A 20,875-nucleotide genomic window follows, 5' to 3' on the forward strand; every position below is an offset into this window, starting at 1 on the left:
CCGAAATTCAATTGCTTTGAATTTCGGGTGATCCCTCTTGAGCATGTTATGCTTTTGCTACTCGTTGTCTAACATCAGACTTTCTCCCCAAACTGACACGCTTTGAACTCCGGTGAGTTTCGCGCATTCCGACCTTCGATGCCCGGTTGCCGAAATTCAGTTGGCCCTTTGAATTGGCGGGTGATCCCACTTGAGCAATGTAATGCTTCTCCAACTTGTTTCTACATCCGACTTTCTCTTCCGCAAACGGCGAAACGCTTTTTACTCGGTGAGTTTCGCAGCAATCCGACTTCGATGCCTGGTTTGCCGAAAATTCATTTGCCTTTGATTTCAGGTGATCCATCTTGAGCATGTATGCTTCTGGCTACTTGTTCTCCATTCGGACTTTCTCCCGACAACGGGGAAACGCTTTGACTCGGTGAGTTTCGCGACATTCCGACTTCCATGCCCGCAGTTTACCGAAATTCTCTTGCCTTCAAATTTCGGGTGATCCCTCTTTGAGCAATGTATGGCTTACTGGCCACTTGTTTCTACATCAGACTTTCTTCCGCAAAACGGCGAAACGCTTTTGACTCGTGAGTTGTCGCATTCTCCGACTTCCATGCCTCGGTTGCCGAAATTTCTTGCCTTTGATTTTCGGGTGATCCCTCTTGAGCATGTCAATGGCTTCTGATTCTTGTCTCCTTCCAGAGCTTTCTTTCCAGCAAACGGCGAAACGCTTTGGACTCGGCTGAGTTTCGCGGCAGCCGACTCGATAACCAGGTTGTCGAAATTCAGTTGCCTTTGGAATTCAGGTGATTCCCTCTTGAGCATGTATGCTTCTGCTACTTGTTCTCCATCGGACTTTCTCCGCAAACAGGGAAACGCTTTGACTCAGTGAGTTCGCGACACTCGCTTCGATCCCACCGGTTACCGAAAGTCAGTTGCCTTTGAATTTCGGTGATCCCTCTTGAGCATGTATGCTTCTGCTACTACTTGTTCTCCATCGAACTTTCTTCCGCAAACAGGCGAAACTCTTCTGACACGGTGAGTTTCGCGGCATTCCGACTTCCATGCCCCGGTGCCGAAAATTCAGTTGCCTTTTGAATTTCGGGTGATCCCTCTTGAGCCATGTTAATGCTTCTGGCTACTTGTTCTATCATCGGACTTTCTTCCGCAAAAAGGCGAAACGCTTTGATCGGGACTTTTCGCGGCATTCCGACTTCGATGCCCTTGTTGCTGAAATTCAGTTGCCCTTCGAATTGCGGTGATCCTCTTGAGCATGTATGCTTTCTGCTACTGTTCTAACATCGGACTTTCTTCCGCAAACGGCGAAACGCTTTGACTCGGTGAGTTTTCGCGGCAATCCGACTTCGATGCCCCCCGGTTTGCCGAAATTCAGTTGGCTTTGAATTCGCGGGTTGATCCCTCTTCACGATGGATTGCTTTCTGTACTTGTTCGGCATCAGACTTCTTCCGCAAACGGCGAAAAGCTTTGACTCCGTGAGTTTTGCGCAATCCGACTTCGATGCCGCGGTTGCCCGAAGAGAGTTGCCTTTGAATTTTCAGGTGATCCTCTTGAGCATGTATGCTTCTCTACTTCTTCTCCATCGGACTTTCTTCGCAAACGGCGAAAACTCTTTTTGACTGCGGTGGAGTTTCCGCGGCACTCCGACTTAACATGCCCACGGTTGCCGAAATTCAGTTGCCTTGAATTTCGGGTGAAAGTCCTCTTTAACATGTATGCTTCTACTACTTGGTTCTTCATCATACTCTTCTGCAAACGCGAAACGCTTTGACTCAGTGAGTTTCCGCGACACTCGACTTCGATCCCCGGTTGGCCGAAAAGTCCAGTTGCCTTTTAAATTTCGGGTGATCCCTCTTTGAGCATGTATGCTCTGGCTACGTGTTCTGCATCAAGACCTTTCTTACCGCAAACAGTGCAACGCTTTGGACTCGGTGAGTTTCCGCGGCACCCGACTTCGATGCCCTGGTTGCCGAAATTCCAGTTGCATTTGAATTTCGGGTGATCCCTCTTGAGCATGTATGCTTCTTGGCTACTTGTTCTACATCAGACTTTCTTCCGCAAACGGCGAAACGCTTTTGACTCGGTGAGTTTCGCCGCATTCCCGATCCCATGCGCCCGGTTGCCGAAATTCAGTTGCCTTTGAATTTCGAGCTGATCCTCTTTGAGCATGTATGCTTTTTGCTACTTGTTCTACATCAAGACTTTCTTCCACAAACGTCGACACGCTTTGACTCGGTGAGTTTCGCGCATCCCGACTTCGATGCCCCGGTGCGAAATTCAGTTGGCCTTTGAATCTGGCGGGTGATCCCACTTGAGCATGTATTGCTTCTGCAACTTGTTCTAACATCGGACTTTCTTTCCGCAAACGGCGAAACGCTTTTACTCCGGTGAGTTTCGCGCAATCCGACTTCGCATGCCTGGTCTGCCGAAATTCTTTGGCCCTTTGAATTTCAGGTGTTCCATCTTGAGCATGTATGCTTTCTGCTACTTGTTCTCACATCGGACTTTCTTGTCGCGCAAACGGGGAAAACCGCTTTTGAACTCGGTGAGTTTCGCGACATTCCGGACTTCCAATGCCCCAGTTTAACGAAATTCTCTTAGCTTGAAATTTCGGTTGATCCGTCCTTGAGCATGTTATGTTCTGCACTTGTTTTACATCAGACCTTTCTTACCGCAAACGGCGAAACGCTTTGACTCCGTGAGTTTTCGAGGCATTCCGACTTCCCATGCCCCTGTTGCCGAAATTCTCTTGCCTTTGAATTTCGGGTGATCCTCTTGAAGCATTGTAATGCTTCTGATCTTGTTCTCCATCACAGACTTTCTTCCGCAATGGCGAAAACGCTTTGACATCGGTGAGTTTCGGGCAGTCCGACTTCGATACACGCCAGTGTTTTGTCGAATTTCAATTGCCTTTGAATTTCGGGTGATCCCTCTTGAGCAATGTATGCTTCTGCTACTTGTTTCCCCATCGGACTTATCTTCCTGCAAACAGGGGAAACGCTTTGACTCGGTGAGTTTCGCGACATTCCGTCTCCCATGCCGCCAGTTTTACGAAAATTCTCTTGCCTTTGAATTTCGGGTGATCCCTCTTGAGCATGTATGCTTCTGGCTACATTGTTTCATCCATTGGACTTTTCTTCCGCAAACGGGGAAACGCTTTGACTCGGTGAGTTTCGCGACATTCCGACTTCCATGCCCACAGTGTTACGAAATTCTCTTGCCTTCAAATTTCGGGTGATCCTCTTGAGCATGTATGCTTTGCCACTTGTCTCCATCAGACTTTCTTCCGCAAAAGGCGAACGCTTTGACTCGTGATTTTCGGCGGCATTCCGACTTCGATGCCCTGTTGCTGAAATTCAGTTGCCTTCGAATTGGCGGGTGATCCCTCTTGAGCATGGTATGCTCTGCTACTTTTCTACATCGGACTTTCTTCCGCAAACGGCGAAACGCTTTGACTCGGTGAGTTTCGCGGCAATCCGACGTTCGATCCCGGTTGCCGAAATTCAGTTGCCTTTTGAAATTTTTCGGGTGATCCCTCTGTGAGCCAATGGATGCTTTGGTACTTGTTCTGCACTCAGACTTCTTCCGCAAACGGCGAAAAGCTTTGACTCCGTGGTTTTGGCGGCAATCCGACTTCGATGCCTCCCGGTTGCCGAAAAATTCAGTTGCCTTTGATTTCGGTGATCCCTCTTGAGCATGTATGCTTCTGCTACTTTTCTCCATCGGACTTTCTTCCGCAACGGCGAAACTCTTTTGACTCGGTGAGTTTCGAAGCACCTCGACTTCGATCCCCGGTTGCCGAATTCAGTTGCCTTTGAATTTCGGGTGAGTCCTTTTAACATGTATGCTTCTACTAAACTTGTTCTTCAATCAACTTCTTCCTCAAACGGCGAAACCGCTTTGACTCAGTGAGTTTTCGCGACACTCGGACTTCGATCCCTCCGTTGCCGAAAGTCAGTTGCTTTTAATTTCGGGTGGATCCCTCTTGAGCATGTATGCTTTCTGTACTATGTTCTGCATCAGACTTCTTCCGCAAACGGTGAAACACGCTTTGACTCGTGAGTTCGCGGCACCCCGACTTCGATGCCCTGGTTTGCCGAATTCAGTGCCTTTGAATTCGGGTGATCCCTTCTTAGGCATGTATGCTTCTGCCTACTTCTTCTACATGCAGACTTTCTTCCCCAAACGTCGACACGCTTTGACTCGGTGAGTTTCGCGGCATTCCGACTTCGATGCCCCGGTTGCCGAAATTCAGTTGCCTTGATATAAATATAACAGTATGCTTCTGCAACTTGTCTTACATCAGACTTTCTTCCGCAAACGGCGAAACGCTTTTACTCGGTGAGTTTCGCGGCAATCCGACTTCGATGCCCTGGTTGCCGAAATTCATTTGCCTTTGAATTTCAGGTGATCCATCTTGAGCATGTATGCTTTCTGCTACTCTTGTTCTCCATCGGACTTTCTTTCCGCAAACGGGGAAACGCTTGACTGGTGAGTTTTGGCGACATTCCGACTTCCATGCCAGTTTAACGAAATTCTTTTGCCTTGAATTTCGGTTGGATCCCTCTTGAGCATGTTTATGCTTCTGGCCATTGGTTTTACATCAGAACTTTCTTCTTCCGCAAACGGCGAACGCTTGAACTACCGTGAGTTTCGAGGCATTCCGACTTCATGCCCCGGTTGCCGAAAATTCACTTGCCTTTGAATTTCGGGTGATCCCTTTGAGCATGGTTATGCTTCTGATTCTTTGTTCTCCATCAACTTTCTTCCGCAAACGGTGAAAACGCTTTGACTCGGTGAGTTTCCCGCGGCAGTACGACTTCCGATACCCCGGGAGGTTGTCGAAATTCAATTGCCCTTTTAATTTCGGGTGATCCCTCTGAGCATGTAGCTTCTGCTACTGGTTCTCTCATCGGAACCTTTCTTCGCGCAAACAGGGAAACGCTTTGACTCGGTGAGTTTTTCGCGACATTCCGACTCCCGTGCCCCAGTTTAGCGAAATTCTGCTTGCCTTTGAATTTCGGGTGATCCTCTTGAGCATGTATGTTTCTGCTACTTGTTTCTCCATCGACTTTCTTCACAAACGGCGAAACTCTTTGACACGGTGAGTTTCGCGGCATTCCGTACTTCCATGCCCCGGGTTGCCGAAATTCAGTTTGCGCTTTTAAATTTCGGGTGATCCCTCTTGTAGCCATGTTATGCTTTCTGCTACTTTGTTCTACATCGACTTTCTTTCGCAAAAGGCGAAACGCTTTGACTCGGTGATTTTCGGCGGCATTCCGGACTTCGATGCCGCTTGTTGCTGAATTCAGTTGCCTTCGAATTGCGGGTGATCGCTCTGAGCATGTAATGCTTCTGCTACTTTGTTCTACATCGACTTTCTTCCGCGCAAACGGGCGAAACGCTTTGACTCGGTGAGTTTCGCGGCAATCCGACTTCGATGCCCCGGTTGCCGAAATTCAGTTGCCTTTGAATTTCGGGTGATCCCGTCTTGAGCATGGTGCTTCTGCTACATGTGTTCTGGCATCAGACTTATTTTCTTCCGCAAACGGCGAAAAGCTTTGACTCCGTGAGTTTTGCGGCAATCCGACTTCGATGCCCCGGTTGCCGAAATTCAGTTGCCTTTGAATTTCGGGTGATCCCTCTTGAGCATGTATGCTTCTGCTACTTCTTCTCCATCGGACGACTTTCTTCCGCAAACGGCGAAACTCTTTGACTCGGTGAGTTTTCGCGGCACTACCGACTTCGATGCCCCGTCGGTTTGCCGAAATTCAGTTTGCCTTTGAATTTCGGGTGAGTCCTCTTTAAACATGTATGCTTCTACTACTTGTTCTTCATCATACTTCTTCCTCAAACGGCGAAACGCTTTGACTCAGTGAGTTTCGCGGACACTCGGACTTCGATCCCCCGGTTGCCGAAAGTCAGTTGCCTTTAATTTCGGGTGATCCCTCTTGAGCATGTATGCTTCTGCTACTTGTTCTGCATCAGACTTCTTCCGCAAAACGGTGAAACGCTTTGACTCGGTGAGTTTCGCGACACCTCCGACTTCGATGCCCTGGTTGCCGAAATTCAGTTGCCTTTGAATTTCGGGTGATCCCTTCTTGAGCATGTATGCTTCTGCTACTTGTTCTACATCAGACTTTCTTCCGCAAACGACGAAACGCTTTGACTCGGTGAGTTTCGCGGCATTCCGACTCCCATGCCCCGGTTGCCGAAATTCAGTTGCCTTTGAATTTCAGGTGATCCCTCTTGAGCATGTATGCTTCTGCTACTTGTTCTACATCAGACTTTCTTCCCCAAACGTCGACACGAACCGCTTTGATTCGTGAGTTTCGCGGGCATTGCTTCCGGACTTCGATGCCCCGGTTGCCGAAAAAAAAATTCAGTTGCCTTGAATTGCGGGTTGATCCCACTTGAGCATGTATGTGCTTCTGCAACTTGTCTACATCGGACTTTCTTCCGCAAACGGCGAAACGCTTTTACTCGCGTGAGTTTTCGCGGCAATCCGACTTCGATGCCCTGGTTGCCGAAATTCATTTGCCTTTGAATTTCAGGTGATCCATCTTGAGCATGTATGCTTCTGCTACTTGTTCTCCATCGGACTTTCTTCCGGAAACGGGGAAACGCTTTGACTCGGTGAGTTTCGCGGCATTCGGACTTGCCATGCCCCGAATTGCCCGAAATTCAGTTGCCTTTGAATGTTCGGGAGATCCTCTTGAGCATGTATGCTTCTGCCACTTGTTCTACATCGGACTTTCTTCCGCAAAAGGCGAAACGCTTTGACTCGGTGATTTTCGCGGCATTCCGACTTCGATGCCCTTGTTGCTGAAATTCAGTTGCCTTCGAAATTGCGGGTGATCCCTCTTGAGCATGTATGCTTCTGCTACTTGTTCTACATCGGACTTTCTTCCGCAAACGGCGAAACGCTTTGACTGGGTGAGTTTCGCGGCAATCCGACTTTGATGCCCCGGTTGCCGAAATTCAGTTGCCTTTGAATTTCGGGTGATCCCTCTTGAGCATGGATGCTTCTGGTACTTGTTCTGCATCAGACTTTCTTCCGCAAACAGCGAAAAGCTTTGACTCCGTGAGTTTTGCGGCAATCCGATTTCGATGCCCCGGTTGCCGAAATTCAGTTTGCCTTTGAATTTCGGGTCATCCCTCTTGAGCATGTATGCTTCTGCTACTTGTTCTCCATCGGACTTTCTTCCGCAAACGGCGAAACGCTTTGACTCGGTGAGTTTCGCGACATTCCGACTTCGATGCCCCCATTGCAAAAATTCAATTGCCTTTGAATTTCGGGTGATCCCTCTTGAGCATGTATGCTTCTGCTACTTGTTCTCCATCGTACTTTCTTCCGCAAACGGCGAAACGCTTTGACTCAGTGAGTTTCGCGACACTCGGACTTCGATCCCCCGATTGCCGAAAGTCAGTTGCCTTTTAATTTCGGGTGATCCCTCTTGAGCATGTATGCTTCTGCTACTTGTTCTGCATCAGACTTCTTCCGCAAATGGTGAAACGCTTTGACTCGGTGAGTTTCGCGGCACCCCGACTTCGATGCCCTTGTTGCCGAAATTCAGTTGCCTTTGAATTTTGGGTGATCCCTCTTGAGCATGTATGCTTCTGCTACTTGTTCTACATCAGACTTTCTTCCGCAAACGGCGAAACGCTTTGACTCGGTGAGTTTCGCGACATTCCGACTTCGATGCCCCCATTGCAAAAATTCAATTGCCTTTGAATTTCGGGTGATCCCTCTTGAGCATGTATGCTTCTGCTACTTTGTTCTCGATCGTACTTTCTTCCGCAAACGGCGAAACGCTTTGACTCAGTGAGTTTCGCGACACTCGGACTTCGATCCCCCGGTTGCCAAAAGTCAGTTGCCTTTTAATTTCGGGTGATCCCTCTTGAGCATGTATGCTTCTGCTACTTGTTCTGCATCAGACTTCTTCCGCAAACGGTGAAGCGCTTTGACTCGGTGAGTTTCGCGGCACTCCAACTTCGATACCCCGGTTGCCGAAATTCAGTTGCCTTTGAATTTCGGGTGATTCCTCTTGAGCTTGTATGCTTCTGCTACTTGTTCTGCATGAGACTTCTTCCGCAAACTGCAAGACGCTTTGACTCGGTGAGTTTCGCTGCACTCCGACTTCGATGCCCCGATTGCCGAAATTCAGTTGCTTTTGAATTTCGGGTGATCCCTCTTGAGCATGTATGCTTCTGCTACTTGTTCTGCATCAGACTTCTTCCGCAAACGGCGAAACGCTTTGACTCAGTGAGTTTCGCGGCATTCCGACTTCCATGCCCCGGATGCCGAAATTCAGTTGCCTTTGAATTTCGGGTGATCCCTCTTGACCATGTATGCTTCTGCTACTTGTTCTACATCGGACTTTCTTCCGCAAACGGCGAAACGCTTTGACTCGGTGAGTTTCGCGGCAATCCGACTTCGATGCCCCGGTTGCCGAAATTCAGTTGCCTTTGAATTTCGGGTGATCCCTCTTGAGCATGTATGCTTCTGCTACTTTGTTCTCCATCGTACTTTCTTCCGCAAACGGCGAAACGCTTTGACTCGGTGAGTTTCGCGGCATTCCGACTTCCATGCCCCGGTTGCCGAAATTCAGTTGCCTTTGAATTTCGGGTGATCCCTCTTGAGCATGTATGCTTCTGCTACTTGTTCTCAATCAGACTTTCTTCCGCAAACGGCGAACCGCTTTAACTCTGTGAGTTTCGCGGCACTCCGACTTCGATGCCCCGGTTGCCGACATTCAGTTGCCTTTGAATTTCGGGAGATTCCTCTTGAGCTTGTATGCTTCTACTACTTGTTCTGCATCAGACTTCTTCCGCAAACTGCAAGACGCTTTGACTCGGTGAGTTTCGCTGCACTCCGACTTCGATGCCCCGGTTGCCCAAATTCAGTCGCCTTTGAATTTCGGGTGATCCCTCTTGAGCATGTATGCTTCTGCTACTTGTTCTGAATCAGAGTTCTTCCGCAAAAGGCAAGACGCTTTGACTTGGTGAGTTTCGCTGCACTCCGACTTCGATGCCCCGGTTGCCGAAATTCAGTTGCCTTTGAATTTCGGGTGATCCCTCTTGAGCATGTATGTTTCTGCTACTTGTTCTGCATCAGACTTCTTTCGCAAACGGCGAAACGCTTTGACTCGGTGAGTTTCACGGCCCTCCGACTTCGATGCCTCGGTTGCCGAAATTCAGTTGCCTTTGATTTTTAGATGATCCCTCTTGAGCATGTATGCTTCTGCTACTTGTTCTTCATCATACTTCTTCCGCAAACAGCGAAATGCTTTGACTCAGTGAGTTTCGCGACACTCCGACTTCGATGCCCCAGTTGCCGAAAGTCAGTTGCCTTTTAATTTCTGGTGATCCCTCTTGAGCATGTATGCTTCTGCTACTTGTTCTGCATCAGACTTCTTCCGCAAACGGTGAAACGCTTTGACTCAGTGAGTTTCCCGGCACCCCGACTTCGATGCCCCAGTTGCCGAAATTCAGTTGCCTTTGAATTTCGGGTGATCCCTCTTTAGCATGTATGCTTTTGCTACTTATTCTTCATCAGACTTCTTCCGCAAATGGCGAAACGCGTTGACTCGGAGAGTTTCGCAGCACTCCGACTTCGATGCCCCGGTTGCCGAAATTCAGTTGCCTTTGAATTTCGTGTGATCCCTCTTCAGCATGTATGCTTCTGCTACTTGTTCTCCATCAGACTTCTTCCGCAAACGGCGAAACGCTTTGACTCCGTGAGTTTCGCGGCACTCCGATTTCGATGCCCCGGTTGCTGAAAGTCAGTTGCCTTTGATTTTCGGGTGATCCCTCTTGAGCGTGTATGCTTCGGCTACTTGTTCTGCATCAGACTTCTTTCGCAAACGGCGAACCGCTTTGACTCGGTGAGTTTCGCGGCACTCCGACTTTTATGCCCCCGTTGCCGAAATTCAGTTGCCTTTGAATTTCGGGTGATCCCTCTTTAGCATGTATGCTTCTGCTACTTGTTATGCATCAGACTTGTTCCGCAAACGACGAAATGCTTTGACTCATTGAGTTTCGCGGCACTCAGACTTGATGCTCCGGTTGTCGAAATTCAGTTGCCTTTGAATTTCGGGTGATCCCTCTTGAGCATGTATGCTTCTGCTACTTGTTCTGCATCAGACTTCTTCCGCAAACGGCGAAACGCTTTGACTCCGTGAGTTTCGTGGCATTCCGACTTCGATGCCCCGGTTGCCGAAATTCAGTTGCCTTTGAATTTTGGGTGATCCCTCTTGAGCATGTATGCTTCTGCTACTTGTTCTGCATCATACTTCTTCCGCAAACAGCAAAACGCTTTGATTCCGTGAGTTTCGCGGCATTCCGATTTCGATGCCCCGGTTGCCGAAATTCAGTTGCCTTTGAATTTCGGGTGATCCCTCTTGAGCATGTATGCTTCTGCTACTTGTTCTGAATCAGACTTCTTCCGTAAACGGCAAAACGCTTTGACTCGGTGAGTTTCACGGCATTCCGACTTCGATGCCCCGGTTGCCGAAATTCAGTTGCCTTTGAATTTCGGGTGATCCCTCTTGAGCATGTATGTTTCTGCTACTTGTTATACATCAGACTTCTTCCGCAAACGGTGAAACGCTTTGACTCGGTGAGTTTCACGGCACTCCGACTTCGATGCCCCGGTTGTCGAAATTCAGTTGCCTTTGAATTTCGGGTGATCCCTCTTGAGCATGTATGCTTGTGCTACTTGTGCTACTTTATCTACATCAGACTTCATCCGCAAACGGCGAAACGCTTTGACTCAGTGAGTATTCCGACTTCGATGCCCCGGTTGCCGAAATTCAGTTGCCTTTGAATTTCGGGTGATCCCTCTTGAGCATGTATGCTTCTGCTACTTGTTCTACATCAGACTTCTTCCTCAAACGGCGAAACGCTTTGACTCGGTGAGTTTCTCGGCATTCCAACTTCGATGCCCCGGTTGCCGAAATTCAGTTGCCTTTGAATTTCGGGTTATCCCTCTTGAGCATGTATGCTTCTGCTACTTATTCTACATCAGGAAGGGTTGCCAAATTCCAGTTATTAAATAGAAATTCATTGTTTACTCTATTAAAATAAGTTTTTTTGTTGCAATGGGTTCCATGAGATGATAGGAGCCTCATGGTGGTTGTTTAGATTCTTGATGTTGCATGAAAAAACAAATTTGAGTTTAGAAACCCAAAATTAAATCGGTTTGATTTTGGGTTTTTGAACTATTTTTTAGGTATTTAGAGTTGATAAAATAGTTTAAGGGTGTTATAAGGGTGTTGATGAGGTGTTTTTAAGTTAAGATAGCTTCAAAACTAGGGTTTTTGACCAAAAGACTAGCTGCTTGATTTTCCAGCCAACATTATGGTGCTCAAAATCTGGGTTTGCAAATAACATGTCATTGGCCTTAGTTGGTGGCGTGTTGCTCGGGTTTTTTTTTTTTTTTTCAAAACACTTGACATCCTCCCTATAAAAAAAATAAAAATAAGCCCAAACTCGCTTTAGGGCTCTTCCTTTTAATGGCCTAAACACGTAGGACAGAGGCCCGTGTGTCTGGGTTCTTTTTGCCTCTTTTTTCTACTTTGTATTTAAATTTAAGGGGGAAAACAATATTGGACCTAGTTGAGTTCATAGTCTGGGTGACGGATTTGACGAATTAAGCCACAACAATCAACCTATTTTTTTATATTGCTTTTCTTACTGATATCTTAATTTAATATATCTTTTTTTTAAAATAATTTTTAAATTTATGTTTCAATTAATATCCCTCATATATATGTCTATTTAATCAATTTATCTAAGCCTATTAAGACCTTCACATAGACATTATCTTCCTGTCATATTCTAAATAATATGAAGGAAGCCTTAATTGATTCTAATTAGACACAAGCCATACAAGAAGATATAGAAGCTTTATAAAAAAAATAACACATGGAGGTTGATACAAAAACCTGAAAGGAACAAGATAGTGGGGTGCAAATAGAAGCTCTCAATTAAATATAAAGTTGATGGATCCATGGACTGATACAAGGTAAGATTGACGGTAAAAATATTTACATAGACATATAATCTCACAAGTCGCTGAACTAAACAAACTCATGTAATGAATTTAGATTGGCCATTGCTAAACTTAATTTTTCCTTTCTTCCAAGGGGGAATTTAATCGCATCTAAAATATCACATGTACAGTTTCCATCTTTTGAACCATACACCTTCAGAAGTAAAACCTCATGTGGTTACAAACCATGCACGTCGCTGTAGTTAGAAACTACGTACTAAATTGAGCTGAGAAAAGTACTATATATGTGATATTTTAGAGTCAGTGATCAACATGCAAATGTTTTTCACGTGATTGTATCTATATTAATGAAGCCTTGGTAGATCTAATGAGGTGGGCATAGACGTAAGAGGCACTATGGTAAGCTCATTCGGAGTAAGGAAAGGTGCATGGACCGAAGAGGAGGATATACTTCTAAGGAAGTGCGTCGAGAAATATGGTGAAGGAAGATGGTGTCAAATTCCTCTCAAAGCAGGTATCTAAATGTCTTCGTTCATGCTTGTAAATAGTGTTGCTTTCTAGGGACCGAGGAGGGCTATCCTCGCATCCTGTAGTCCAAGGTCTGTATATAAGTATCTCCATATCTTCTCGACAAACAATATGGTCTCTTTTTTCTACATATGGTGTGATCACGAGCAATTCAGATCACAAGAGATTTTCTCATGTTTATATGTCTATATCGAGTATATATATACAGTCTCTCGTGTTTGAGAACAGCTACACAAGAGGCAAAGACTAACATTCAACTAGCTGGACGCTCGAAAAAGTATACACTGACTCTTAATTTTAATTTGCAGGTTTGAATAGATGCAGGAAAAGCTGTAGAATGAGGTGGTTGAACTATCTTAAACCAAATGTCAAGAGAGGACAGTTTTCAGTGGGCGAAGTAGACTTGATTATCAGGCTACACAAGCTGCTGGGCAACAGGCAAGTGAAAATGTCTTAACCAATCTAGAAATTTTTTTTTTTTTTTTTACAAGACAGAGTATTCACTAAAAGCACATTGTAAGGAAAATAACTAACAATGAGAAGAAAGAAATACGAAAAACCATGAATACCCGATCTGAGATTGTTGAAGATGAGAGGTAAAAACCAAGGAATGAAGAAGTGGTACCTCCTCTAGTGGTTTAAGAAAAATCACCAATGGCAGCTAATAGAAAGGCCAAAGAAGTCTCAGAAAGAGAGGGATCAGGGACTTCAACCGACTGAAGAGGATTATTTTTTCGATAAATAAAATGCTATCTCATATTTAGTGAGAAATTTAAGAGGAAAACTTGAACTGATGGAAGCCTTACTCCTTTTTTTTTTTTTAATGAAAGCTGACGGCGACAAGAAAGTGGCAAATTACAGAATTACAAAGCTCAAAGCCAAACCGAAAGGGCATGCTGTCTGTGTAGACCTTGCTTTGTCAGTCCATCTTCTGAATAGTTCCTTTCCCTATTGGCATGCTGAGAAGTACAGATTAAATTACTAAGCATATATAATCTTAATACTATTTTTTTTGTTTGGAGAATTTTAATTCTATTACAAGCCTTGAAGTCTCCATAGCAGGTCCTGAGGAGTGTCTTCCATCTATTTAACAACGTTGCCCGAATCACACTCTATTACCCATGCCTCTTCAGTTTTGTTTTGAAAGGAAGAAGTAGATCGAAGCCATAACTAACTCTACGGAAAATTTATTATTTTTTGTTACACAGGTGGTCATTGATTGCCGGTAGACTTCCAGGAAGAACAGCAAATGACGTAAAGAATTATTGGAACACAAACCTGCGTAAGAAGGTGGTTTCTGGCACCAGAGAAGCTCAAACAGAACCAGAACCAGAACCAAAAGCAAGAACAAAAGCCAACATAATAAAGCCTCGACCTCATAAATTCAAAAGTTTATGCTGGTTAGGAGGAGAAGGTATTCCATTTTTCAATGGTGGTTTTCAATATGGGTACGATCTTTGTAAGCCATGTTCTACATCAGCATTGTCCCCTTCCGATATTATTGAAGTTGAAAGTGTTAAATAATATTTATGTAGTATTATTTATTAAGGGTAGAATAGTACTTTCAGTTTAACCTATATATACTTTATTTGTATTTAGGTTAAGACCAAGAATTCATAATATACAGATTATTCAGAATTCTAGCCTCCCTTTTGTGTTTGATCTCAATAAGTTTAACATGGTATCAGAGCTAGTTTTATGAAACGAGGCTTAATCCAATTTTTTTTTTTAGAGTGATATTTTGTCTTCCGCTTCTGCAAAATTAGGTATTTCGACAGTTTCTGCAATTATTTTGGTATTTCGTCTTCCCTTCAGCATCTGCAATTTGGTATTTGCGTTCAGTTTTTGCAAATTTGTTTTGTGTTTTGGAGTAATCGTATAATTTCGAGAAGAGATTTGTTTAGTTTCTGCAATTTAGTATTTTGTTTCCGCTGCTTTTGCATTCTGGTTATTTGTGATTGCTGATTATGGCTATTGAAAGAGATGATTCACTTCAGTCTGTGAGTGTGAGGTTGGATGGGAAGAATTATTCGTATTGGAGTTATGTGATGAGAAATTTTCTTAAGGGTAAGAAGATGTGGGGGTATGTTAGTGGGACTTATATGATACCTAAGAATGTTGAGGAGGGAGATGCTGTTTTGATAGATACATGGGAAGCAAATAATGCAAAGATCATTACTTGGATCAACAATTCTGTTGAGCATTCGATAGGTATGCAGTTGGCGAAGTATGAGACAGCAAAAGAGGTTTGGGATCATCTGCAAAGGTTATTCACACAATCAAATTTTGCAAAATAGTATCAATTAGAGAATGACATACGAGCTCTTCATCAGAAGAATATGAGTATCCAAGAGTTTTATTCTGCTATGACAGATCTTTGGGATCAATTGGCTCTTACAGAATCGGCAGAATTAAAGGTATGTGGTGCCTATATTGAGCGTAGAGAGCAGCAACGATTGGTACAGTTTTTAACAGTACTTCGCAGTGATTTCGAAGGACTTAGGGGTTCAATTCTGCATCGTTCTCCCTTGCCTTCTGTTGACTCTGTTGTTAGTGAGTTATTGGCTGAAGAAATACGTCTTCAGTCTTATTCTGAAAAGGGAATTTTTTCTGCTTCGAATCCTTCAGTATTAGCAGTGCCTTCTAAGCCATTCTCTAATCATCAGAATAAGCCTTACACAAGGGTTGGCTTCGATGAGTGCAGTTTCTGTAAGCAGAAAGGTCATTGGAAGGCTCAGTGTCCTAAGTTGAGACAGCAGAATCAAGCTTGGAAGTCTGGCAATCAGTCACAATCTAATGCTCATAGACCACCTCAGGGTTATAAACCACCACACCACAATACTGCAGCAGTAGCTTCCTCAAGTTCTATTACCGATCCTAATATTTTGGTTGAGCAATTTCAGAAGTTTCTCTCCTTGCAGCCACAAGCAATGTCCGCTTCTTCTTCCATAGGTCAGTTGCATCATAGTTCCTCAGGTATGTCACACTCTGAATGGGTCTTGGATTCTGGTGCTTCTCATCATATGTCTCCAGATTCCTCATCTTTTACCTCTGTTTCCCCTTTGTCCTCCATTCCTGTTATGACTGCTGATGGCACTCCTATGCCCTTAGCAGGTGTTGGTTCTGTTGTCACACCTCACTTGTCTCTCCCTAATGTTTATCTTATTCCAAAACTCAAATTGAATCTTGCGTCTGTTGGTCAAATATGTGATTCTGGTGATTATTTAGTCATGTTTTCTGGTTCATTTTGTTGTATACAGGATCTGCAGTCACAGAAGCTGATTGGGACAGGCCGTAGAGAGAATGGACTATATATTTTGGATGAGTTAAAAGTGCCAGTTGCTGCTGCTGCCGCTGCTGCTACTACAGTTGATTTGTCTTCCTTTCGTTTGAGTCTTTCATCTTCTAGTTTTTATTTATGGCATTCCCGTCTAGGTCATGTTTCATCTTCTCGTTTGAGATTTTTGGCATCCACAGGATCTTTAGGAAATTTGAAAACTTGTGACATTTCGGATTGTAGTGGATGTAAATTGGCAAAATTTTCCGCCTTACCTTTTAATCGAAGTACTTATGTTTCTTCTTCACCATTTGATTTGATTCATTCTGATGTATGGGGACCTTCTCCTGTTGCCACAAAAGGAGGGTCTCGATATTATGTCTCTTTTATTGATGATCATACTCGTTATTGTTGGGTTTATTTAATGAAACATCGTTCTGAATTTTTTGAGATATATACAGCTTTTCGAGCTCTTATCAAAACTCAACATTCTGCTGTGATTAAATGTTTTAGGTGTGATTTGGGTGGGGAATACACCTCTAATAAATTTTGCCAATTGCTTGCCTTAGATGGAACCATCCACCAAACTTCTTGTACAAATACTCCTGAGCAAAATGGTGTTGCTGAAAGAAAACATAGGCACATTGTTGAAACTGCTCGTTCTCTCTTGTTGTCTGCCTTTGTTCCTAGTGAGTTTTGGGGAGAAGCTGTTCTTACTGCTGTAAGTTTAATTAATACAATTTCATCTTCTCATAGTTCAGGTCTATCTCCTTTTGAAAAGTTATATGGGTATGTTCCTGATTATTCCTCATTTAGAGTCTTTGGTTGTACTTGTTTCGTTCTTCGTCCTCATGTAGAACGAAGTAAGTTATCCTCTCGATCCGCTATTTGTGTTTTTCTAGGCTATGGTGAAGGTAAAAAGGGTTATCGTTGTTTTGATCCAATAACTCAGAAACTTTATGTGTCTCGTCATGTTGTCTTCCTTAAGCATATACCTTTTTTTTCTATTCCATCCACTACTCATAACCTGACCAAATCTGATGTTATTAGTATAGATCCGTTTTCTGAGGATTCTGATATCTCTCCCCATGTTCGATCAATTTGTACTCATAACTCTGCAGGTACTGGTACTTTACTCTCTGGCACACCTGAAGCTCCATTCTCATCTACAGCCCCTCAAGCTTCATCTGAGATTGTGGATCCACCTCCACGTCAGTCCATCCGTATTCGTAAGTCTACAAAACTACCAGATTTTGCTTATTCTTGTTATTCTTCATCATTTACTTCCTTTTTAGCTTCTATTCATTGTCTCTTTGAGCCCTCTTCCTATAAAGAGGCAATTCTTGATCCGCTTTGGCAGCAAGCTATGGATGAGGAACTTTCTGCTTTGCATAAGACAGATACTTGGGATCTGGTTCCTCTACCTCCTGGTAAGAGTGTTGTTGGTTGTCGTTGGGTGTATAAGATCAAGACTAATTCTGATGGGTCTATTGAGTGATACAAAGCTAGGCTGGTTGCAAAAGGATACTCTCAACAGTATGGTATGGACTATGAGGAGACATTTGCTCCGGTTGCAAAAATGACTACTATTCGTACTCTTATTGCTGTAGCTTCGATTCGTCAATGGCATATTTCTCAGCTTGATGTTAAAAATGCCTTCTTGAATAGAGATCTTCAAGAAGAAGTTTATATGGCACCCCCTCCTGGTATTTCACATGACTCTGGATATGTTTGTAAGCTTAAGAAAGCATTATATGGTCTCAAACAAGCACCTCGTGCTTGGTTTGAGAAATTCTCTATTGTGATCTCGTCTCTTGGCTTTGTTTCTAGCAGTCATGATTCTGCTCTTTTTATCAAGTGCACTGATGCAGGTCGTATCATTTTGTCTTTATATGTTGATGACATGATTATTACTGGTGATGATATTAATGGTATTTCAGTTTTGAAGATAGAGTTGGCTAAACGGTTTGAAATGAAGGATTTGGGTCATCTTCGATATTTCCTGGGTATTGAGGTAGCATATTCACCTAGAGGTTACCTTCTTTCTCAGTCGAAATATGTTGCAGATATTCTTGAGCGGGCTAGACTTACAGATAACAAGACTGTTGATACTCCTATTGAGGTTAATGCAAGGTACTCTTCTTCTGATGGTTTACCTTTGATAGATCCTACTTTATACCGCACTATTGTTGGGAGTTTGGTATATCTCACCATTACTCGTCCAGATATTACATATGCTGTTCATGTTGTTAGTCAGTTTGTTGCTTCTCCTACTACTGTTCACTGGGTAGCTGTTCTTCGTATTTTGCGATATCTTCGGGGTACAGTTTTTCAGAGTCTTTTACTCTCATCCACCTCTTCCTTGGAGTTGCGTGCATACTCTGATGCTGATCATGGTAGTGATCCCACAGATCGCAAGTCTGTTACCGGGTTTTGTATCTTTTTAGGTGATTCTCTTATTTCTTGGAAGAGCAAGAAACAATCAATTGTTTCTCAATCATCCACCGAAGCAGAATATCGTGCCATAGCATCTACCACCAAAGAGATTGTTTGGTTACGTTGGTTACTTGCTGATATGGGAGTTTCTTTTTCTCATCCTACTCCTATGTATTGTGACAACCAGAGTTCTATTCAAATTGCTCACAACTCGGTTTTTCATGAGCGAACTAAGCACATTGAGATCGATTGTCATCTTACTCGTCATCATCTCAAGCATGGCACCATTACTTTGCCTTCTGTTCCTTCTTCCTTGCAGATTGCAGATTTCTTCACCAAGGCGCATTCCATCTCTTGTTTTCGTTTTCTGGTTGGCAAACTCTCGATGCTTACAGCTGTCGCATCGTGAGTTTGAGGGGAGATGTTAAATAATATTTATGTAGTATTATTTATTAAGGGTAGAATAGTACTTTCAGTTTAACCTATATATACTTTATTTGTATTTAGGTTAAGACCAAGAATTCATGATATACAGATTATTCAGAATTCTAGCCTCCCTTTTATATGTGGTGGGAGAGTTTGTTAGAAGACAAAGAAATTAATGTATCGAACAACAAAGGATGCCTAGGTTCTGGGTCAGAAGATGACAGAGAGCCCATCAACAGTCCTTTGGTAGAGGACAACGCATGAGAAAGGATATTAACTGCGGACGTGTTCTGTTGTGAACAAGGACAACATTGTTGGAGTGACTTTTCTTTTGATGCCGACATCTGGAATTTAATAAATACTTGAAATACTTTAGCCTGGGTTGTTGTAATATTTCGTGCGAAACTAATTAAGTTAAACTATAAAAGGCTTGTTGTCCTTTCTTTAAAAAAAAATAATAAAAATAAATAAACCATGATTGTTTCTAGTAGCATTAATCATTTCCGATTTATTTTAGTTTTTATCAAAAAAATAACTAAACTAGTTTGAAAAAAAAAATCAAATTGGAATCGATTTGAATCGACCGATTTCAGTTCGGTTCGGTTATTTTAAAACAAAAACTAGCTCAAACTGATTCGGCTTGGTTTTTTCCGGTTTGGATCGGTTTTTTCCGGTTTGTCTTGGATTTGTTTTCAATTTTTTTTGTTTGGGTTCGATTCAGTTTTTTAGTTTATAAAACCGAACTTGTTGGTTTTTTAAAAAATTATAATCAATTTTTTTTCACAATTCATTTTTTCTACAATTTTTTTTTCCAGTTTTCTTGATTTTTTTTTATTTTTTTTACCCATCTCTAGTTTCTAGCTTCTTCGTTTCAGTGGCTTAGACATGTTAGGTCATAGGATCCGAGTCTAAGCTTTTTTAGGATCATTGTTTTTAGGTTGAATATAAATTTGAATATATATATATATATATATATATATATATATACACATAAAACCTGAATGAGTTTATGATTAAGATCATGATTTTGATGAATTAAATCATAATAATTGATTTTTTTTTTGTTATTGTTTTTTTTACTAATATATTTTTTTTAAAAATAATTTTTGAATTTATATTTCAACTAATATCTCTTATATGTTACTTTTATTATTATTATTTAACCTCTTTTTGGATAAAGATTTTTTTTTAAGGTGTTTAGTGTATTTAATTTTTTAAAAGATCATTCTGATTCATCTATAATTTTTTTATTTTCTATTTACAAAACTTTATTTTTAAAAATATAATATAATTTTTTATATAATACTTTTGATGTGTACAATCTTGTCTGATTAATATGTTTTCACTTTTTTAATATTATTTAATTGAATAAAAAATAATTTTAATAAGTAAATGCAGCATATTAAATCTTACATCTTGCAAGACTAGTTATCTTGATATATACATGTCTTTTGATTTTTTTTTGGTTTTATTTTTTTTATATTGTTAATACTTTTTTTTCATTTATTAAAACACATAGTTCTAGATTTATTTGATTACATGTATACATGAGCTTTTCAATTTATACTTAAAATTTTTTATGATCAAAAATGCATTGAAAAAGCCTGAATGTACAATATTTTTGCTAGAGAAAAAACATTTAGCCCACAACGGAGCGCGAGTTATATGGCTAGTACATTATTATTATTGTTCTATTTTTGAAAATTTAAAATAAATAAATAAATAACAACAATAAATAAATAATTTAAGAATTGTGTTAAGACGCACAAATTGAAAGTTTGAAGACTAATAAGGATAAAATTATAAATTTAGGAGTCTATTTAGTCAAAAATTAGAAGAATTGATAAGTTTGAAGATTTAATTGAACTTTGATTTAATTAATTAATGAAATCATGAGTTCAATTAAAAAAATACTAAAATTTTGGGCTGATTCAAGGTAAAATTGCAAGAATTAAAGTTCATGGACCAAAGTGAAATGGCAAGGGTACTTTAGAGAGTTTAATTGATTTTTCCAAAGGTAATTTTGAAAAATTAAAAGTTGAAGAGTCAATTAAGGACTCAATTGAATAATCCAGAACTCAATGATTGTTTTGTAAATAGCGCTATAATTACGGGGTTCAATTATAATTTTATCAAGGGGTAAAATTAAAACAAAAAAGAATTTCCTTGATTAGGGACCCCATTA

At 42.0% G+C, this 20,875-nt stretch overlaps 1 pseudogene; it reads left to right on the forward strand.

The window, feature by feature from the left end:
- Nucleotides 1–12,411: 12,411 nt before the first annotated feature.
- Nucleotides 12,412–19,056, forward strand: LOC118028844 (transcription factor MYB1-like; annotated as a pseudogene).
- The last annotated feature ends 1,819 nt before the right edge of the window (nt 19,057–20,875 follow it).

Source organism: Populus alba, chromosome 17 (assembly GCF_005239225.2).
Source record: "Populus alba chromosome 17, ASM523922v2, whole genome shotgun sequence".
NCBI lineage: Eukaryota > Viridiplantae > Streptophyta > Magnoliopsida > Malpighiales > Salicaceae > Populus > Populus alba.